The sequence below is a fragment of the Diplotaxodon limnothrissa genome, linkage group LG7 (genome assembly GCF_057381915.1).
Source record: "Diplotaxodon limnothrissa isolate DT_005_m linkage group LG7, D_limnothrissa_male_GT1.1, whole genome shotgun sequence".
Lineage (NCBI taxonomy): Eukaryota > Metazoa > Chordata > Actinopteri > Cichliformes > Cichlidae > Diplotaxodon > Diplotaxodon limnothrissa.
In genome coordinates, this window is record NC_140602.1 from 344,624 (window position 1) to 351,681 (window position 7,058).

The following is a 7,058-nucleotide window of genomic DNA, read 5'->3' on the forward strand; positions in this document are numbered from 1 at the left end:
TAATTATTGGTTTAGCCTAGCTTAACGTATATTAGCAATTTAGCTAGTTTCGGCACTCTCTTAGCTCAAATTATGTCTTTTTACAAACGTTTTTACAAACGTTTCATGTGTAAAGTTGAGGTCACAGTTCTGAAAAATGAAAAATGTGTACACATAGTATTTGTATAAGTTTGAACTTATATATGTGGTTCAGCCACAGTCTATAGGTTCGGTAACCCCTGCGCAGCGGAACGGCGCAAAATTTGATTCCCTGGTAGCTGAATGCAGTTTACCGTTAGTGTATTAATGGTTTAATAAAATCACGTTTTTACATCCATTCCAAGGCCATCAACACACATGGGCGGCTGAATATAACGTCTAAAGGAAATATCTTGACGCCGCACTTGTTTAAAATATAACAAGGGTGTCGCAGCTGGGGTTTGATAGTCGCGTTTTAAGCAATGTGGGAACTTTTTCAGCATGTAATCTGAGCTTGTAATACGGTCCTCCGGGTGTTATCGCTATAAGTAATCGGTCTGAAAGAACAGACGGCAGAAACTGTCGGAAATCTGGAGAAAGGAGTCACCTTAGTAGTGAATATTAACAAATTACAGCATTCTAGTCTTTTTTTTCCTTCCAAACTTGAAAGGGCACAAAAGCATGCTCAGACTCTGCTCTCCTGTGTCCAGTAGTCCCAAACAAACATCTAAATTTAAAAATGAAAACTTTGCATATCGAGAGGATTCACTCTAAAGATTTGGTTTATTTTATTTAATTTACTTATTTTTTTTTAATGAATATTTCTTTGAACTGAAAGAAGTATTACAAAAGGTTTTAATGTGTGTGATATACGGTTTTTACCCATGTAAAAATGTGGTGATAAATATTCTTACATGGAATTTAGAGTTTGTACTACCATTTATCTTGCAGACAATGAGGTTGATGGTGACACAGTTGACTGCGGTCTTACTGAGACTATGGTTGCATACCTTTTCCAAGGATCCTTCAAAAAGCAGGTTAAATTCAACCAATTTGTGTCAAGGATGAAGGAATCTTCAGTGACGCTGACTCTACAGACTGTCTCTCCAGAAGACTGGCAACCATCTACTTCGTCAACTTCAATAAGGTATTTTCTTATTTATAATGAAGTTAGTATGTCTGAAACATACATGTTGGCCGTTATGCACTTTTAGGATTTAGTTAATATGATCATTGTTTCTACCATATGTATTGTTACTGTAGTGTTTTATACTTCAATTCATGCAATAAAAACAAACACTTAACTGTTTTCACAGCAATGAAAATACTTTGAGACTTTAACCGATACGAGTTCTTTGTGATGCACAGATCGTGTCAGCTCTAATTGTATATTTAGTCTTATGTTGGGTTTCTAATCTGTTTTGACTTTCTCTTCTCACTCTTGCTTTCTTTCAAGGGACCATGCGTCCAAGGAGAGGATTTATTATCCATAGACGCCCACTTAAAGGTCTTACAGTGCCAATATCAGAAGATGCAACCAGATACCATGGTGGTTCATAACCATATGCAGCAAACGTTTGCTTGGCGGCAGAAAGAAATTGCAAATGGTATGCCTGTGGAGGATGTGTTGAAGAAGTACCCCTTCTTAGGGATGCCTACTGGTGTAAGTCAGAAAGCTGAATTGAACTTGGAAATAGCTGTCACATTTAACATGTTTATAGTAGTAAATTTTATTTGCCCTTGACCTTGTTTTCTTCATCTGTCCCTCTTTCCTTTTTTTTTATGTTCATGTAACTTCTTACAGTATTGTTGTTAAATTCTATAAAAAAATAATTATGCAGCACCATACATAATTAATATCAACTTTAGATTATTTCATTTTCATACACTGTTATTTTGTACTGAAAATTAATTAACCAACAACGGGTAATGTAAGCCAGCGATTTCGTGAAGGGCTCTCATGTGTTGCAGCAAAGGTGATTGACGTTACACGAGGGAAAACCCCACTCTACCAGCTCTACCTTGATGCAAGAGAGGAGGCTCTCACTAATGACCTACCAGGTATTTGCTTTTTTTTTTTTTTTTTTTAACTTCAAGGCTTCCATTTTATATAATTTTTATAGGTAACTGGAAATGCCAGATAAAATGCATGGGTGATCTTGTGTTTTGTTGTTTTTTTGGCAGATCTTGACACAAGGGCTGCACTTTTATTCCTGCCATACGTCTTCAAGGAGAAACTGGATCTCTTTGTCATACTTGGAGAGGTGTGTGTATTAAAATATTTAGTCTATATAAAAGGAAAACAAATGTATCTTTTGTTAAGAGACTAAGATATTGCTTTCCTCTACCTTCTCTTTTGACTTCAAAGGTTTATCCTAAAACCCCCTATCCAACTGTTCAGCTACTTTATGAAGACTGGAAACCAGTGTTCTCCAGAAGCGCTCCAAACATTGTGAAGTTGGATGGCAGTGAAGTGTGCAGAAGCTCGTGTATTTTTGAAGCAATCATCTCTTCTTTCTGCTTGTATTTTGTCTTCAACCTTGCTTACCCAAAACATCTGAAGAACACCCTGATTTTTCTCCAAAAGTACATTGTGAAAATAGATGAGGGTGAGGACCGGCCTCTACCAATCACAGTCACCAGACAAATAAATCTTCTGTATTGACCACCATGCCTCAGCCATATCAGTGCTCCAAATGTGGCAGAAGAACCTTTAGTTTGACAAAGCTTATTCAGCACATAGGTGATGCCAATTTTGATATAACCTGTGGACTCAGTGACTGCTGTTCTTCCTTCAAAAAATATGAATCTTTCAGACGACATGTGTATAGGAAACACAGAGAACAGGTGTTGTGTTAATATTGACACAATGTGGGTCTTTTGTGGAAAAATTCTCATTCCTCTGTTATATGACAACCATTTTCATTCATACAGTGTTAGAGTTGATAGTGAATGGACGTTGCTAAAACCTGGACAGGAAATTGATGTTGCAGCTTATGACACATACTGTGTTGATAACAGTTTGTATGTAACAGTTAAGCAATGTATTTAAGAAGGTAATAAATGTGACAAGTATTTTTGACTTTGTATCTTCAATTTTTCAAATCTTGAGAGGAAAAATATAGGAAATCTGTGTGTAGATACTGAACCTTTAGAAAGACATTTTTGTACTCCTTTTAAGGGTTCTTTTTTGTACTTTATACTAAGGGTACAACTTTGCCCTTTAAAGTACAGGTTTGACGTGTAAAAGGTACAAATTACAAGGGTACAAATCAGTACCCACAGTTTAGGGTACAGAACGGTACCTTAGAGGGTACCACCCCAGTGACAAGCCATTGTACCCTTATAGATACATTTCTGTACTTTAATTTCTGAGTGTGTAGTAGGAAGTGCGCATTGTGTGTGCGCGCGGGTTCAGTGTTTAACGGCTGCTTCTGTATTGTCCTGCAGGTGGAACGAGGGACCAGAAGGGCAGCACGCACAGGGTGTGCAGAAACACAACTGCCGGGAGCACGAGCACGGACGTCGGAGGGGAACACACATATGGGAGTCTAGGGAGCAAAGGGGATTTATTGGGCATTTGTTATCTTCACTGTAAATAAAGTGCACTGTTTGCATCGCAGAGTCTGCGTTTTGGGTCCTCATTCCCCCATAGCCCCACGGTCGGCCAGCCAGACCGTGACAGATTTAGCAGAAGTCAGCCTGTTTAAGGCTCTGATATCTATTCTGTATGACTTAAAGCAGTTATGACATGGTCTGATTTTCTCACCCAATAAAGGAATATTCAATATATCAGTCTACTCTTCATTTTATCAGAAACAGTTATCACAGCTTGTACATTTTCTTTTTATAAATATATGTAAGCAATGAGCCAAATTTAGTAATGCCAACATACTGAAGGAACAACATTTGTCTCTTATATATGATACACCTATATATGCACTGTCAAAGATACTTGTCTTTGAGTGAAGATTTAAGGTGATAAGACATATAAATAACTGCAACTTGAATCTGTACTGAGGCTGACACAGAGTTCATGTTCACTGCTGTAATAGCTAATAATGATTAATATAATAACTATAATATTGGCCATATTATATTTACATTACCAAAGTGATATGACTTTAGTCTCATGAACAACATTAGCTAATTGTTATTTACTAGCTAATCTTAAATAACTGTTCAGTACAGAAATGAAGCCCAAAAATCATGTTTTACTGTCCTGTGGTCTCAGCCTCAGATACTTATCAAATCACACAAAGCTCTTGTAGAAACAAACAAACAAATTAACAAAATATGTTCTCCCTCATTTCTGTCAAACAAAGTTGTATGACACGTTTCCAGCGGTTAGTATCATGGTTGCTAGGCAACCTGGGAAGCGCGACGGAGACTAGACCGTCCCATACAGACAAACTTGCCGTTTATTTTGCAAATCGAGCTCAACACTGCCCCTGGCGTCCTGGAGCACTTCTGTTGTGTTTTGGAATTTGCATGAGTTTTGGAGTTTGCAAGTGTTTTGGATTTTGCAAGTGTTTTGGAATTTGCAAGTGTTTTGGAGTTTGCAAGTGTTTTGGAGTTTGTACGTGCTTTGTCTCTAGGGGCCACGGTACCTAAGGACCCCAAAGCGCTTTACATATCCAGTCATCCACCCATTCACGCACACATTCACACACTAGTGATGGCAAGCTACATTGTAGCCACAGCCACCCTGGGGCGCACTGACAGAGGCGAGGCTGCCGGACACTGGCGCCACCGGGCCCTCTGACCACCACCAGCAGGCAACAGGTGAAGTGTCTTGCCCAAGGACACAACAACCGAGACTGTCCAAGCCGGGGCTCGAACTGGCAACCTTCAGTGTTGTCCGCCACATCCCCATTGAGTTCCTGATGAAGGCTCTCAGGGTCCTGTTGATCTTCTAGGCAGGATACTTTGGTGTCACGGTTCGATATTTTTTCGATACAAAAAAAAATGTTCATGCCTTTTTAATTTGTCATTTATTAAATTTTCACGGCACATTCCGCACCACATCTCTGTGCGTTCATCATTTGAAGACAGCTCACCTCCTGCAACTACTTTTCCGAGAATACGTGCTTCTTTTGTGGTTCGGACTCCTTCTGACATTTCTTTGGAGGTGGAGGAACATCACAGTAATTGCTTAAAGGAGCTTGCTTCTTCGACATCTTTAAGAGTTCTAAACAAATGTCTGTCCTCCTCCTGAAAATCTTATGTAAGCAAACACGCATTGCAACTTCTTATCTTGTGCACCTTTTTTATTTCGACAGCGAATGTGCACCTGCGGACCACTTATGTGCAGCCCTGGTTATTTAGCTCGTCATATTGCAGCCACAGAAATTCTTTTGTCCATGAAACCATAAAGCTGCACTTTCTTTTTGCCTTATAGTCTGATTTGTCATAACTTTTCTGTTTTGTGGTAAGCTTTTCTTTTGCTGTCACTTCTTCACCCTGACCTGTCTTATTTGGCTCAGCAGAACTAAAATATATATCCTGCTTCTTTTACACACACACTCACATAACGCTCAGCGATTCTCTGTGCAATCAACCTCTCACATGTTTAAGCTTGCTGCGGGAGAGTTCACTTGTCATGTTTGCATAGTAAGCTAACGATTAATAAGACGATGTCAGAGGAATTGGTGTGCAAATTATCATCACTCACCAATCAGTGCTGTCGCTCTCTGTACACAGTTCGCGCGATTGCAAAGTGAAAGCAAAAAACAAGCGCAAATTCAAACGCGATTTCAATATGTCACATATTGACAGTGGCTCACCGATGCCAATGACATAATTACCCAGTTACATTTCCGAAAGAATGCAAAAGCATTGACATATATTTTTCCTTCCTACGATAGATTTTGGTAGCCCGACTGGAAAAATCGATAGCCCCAGGACGTCGGGCTAGCGATTTTGCGAGCCCTGTATCTGATTGAGGAATCTCTCATCTTTGGAAAAGAGAGTTTATTACAGAGAAATGGCTCTTTCCAAAATAAAAGCTCTACTATACGCTTCTTCTGGGCTATATTCTCAGCAGCACATTAAACACATCAGGTCCCCATAAGGAGAATCATGTGCTAACGGCTGTCTAAATGACTCGGGTAAAGTTTGTAGCATGCATGCTTGTTGTTTTTGTCTGCTTCCACTTGTCTTTGCACTAGGATGATGTCGGAGTAAATGTGCAGTCATATTCATTGTAATTTTGTATTGTTCGATACATATGCGTACCGAACCGAAAGCACTGTATCGAACGGTTCAATATCGATACGAGTGTCATTGCACCTGTAACCCGTTCATGTGTTACGCCTGTTGTTCTTGCGTTGTGTTCTGGCGTGAAAGTAAGAGCAGGAGACAGTACTACGTCTTTGGCTGTTTACTGCACATCTGCAACATAGAAATATGTGTCTGATCTGTGTGTGTCACGCGCCTGCCAGTACACCTCTCCTCCGGCCATGCTGAAAGGAGCTGTGACCGGGGCACACATGCACGCGCCTACGTCACCACGCAGCGCGCACACACACACGAACGCACACAGACTCAGGTCACACAGGTAGGAGATTGAGATGCAAAAATGACATATTTAATCCAAAAAAAAATGTGTTTTGGGTGAAATTCACAAGTATTTAACACATATGTTACATTCACCCCTAATATATATATATATATATATATATATATATATATATATATATATATATATATATATATATATATATATATATGTATAAAAACACCCAGCACGCCCCTGCGGGCGGTTTATCCTTCAAGCTCAGGTCCTCTACCAGAGGCCTGGGAGCTTGAGGGTCCTGCGCAGTATCTTAGCTGTTCCCAGGACTGCGCTCTTCTGGACAGAGATCTCCGATGTTGTTCCCGGGATCTGCTGGAGCCACTCGCCTAGCTTGGGAGTCACCGCACCTAGTGCTCCGATTACCACGGGGACCACCGTTACCTTCACCCTCCACATCCTCTCGAGCTCTTCTCTGAGCCCTTGGTATTTCTCCAGCTTCTCGTGTTCCTTCTTCCTGATATTGCTGTCATTCGGAACCGCTACATCGATCACTACGGCCGTCTTCTTCTGTTTGTCTACCACC

At 40.2% G+C, this 7,058-nt stretch overlaps 1 pseudogene; it reads left to right on the forward strand.

Annotated features, from left to right (window-relative positions):
- Positions 1 to 1,489: 1,489 nt before the first annotated feature.
- Positions 1,490 to 2,623, forward strand: LOC146627489 (sterile alpha motif domain-containing protein 3-like; annotated as a pseudogene).
- The last annotated feature ends 4,435 nt before the right edge of the window (positions 2,624 to 7,058 follow it).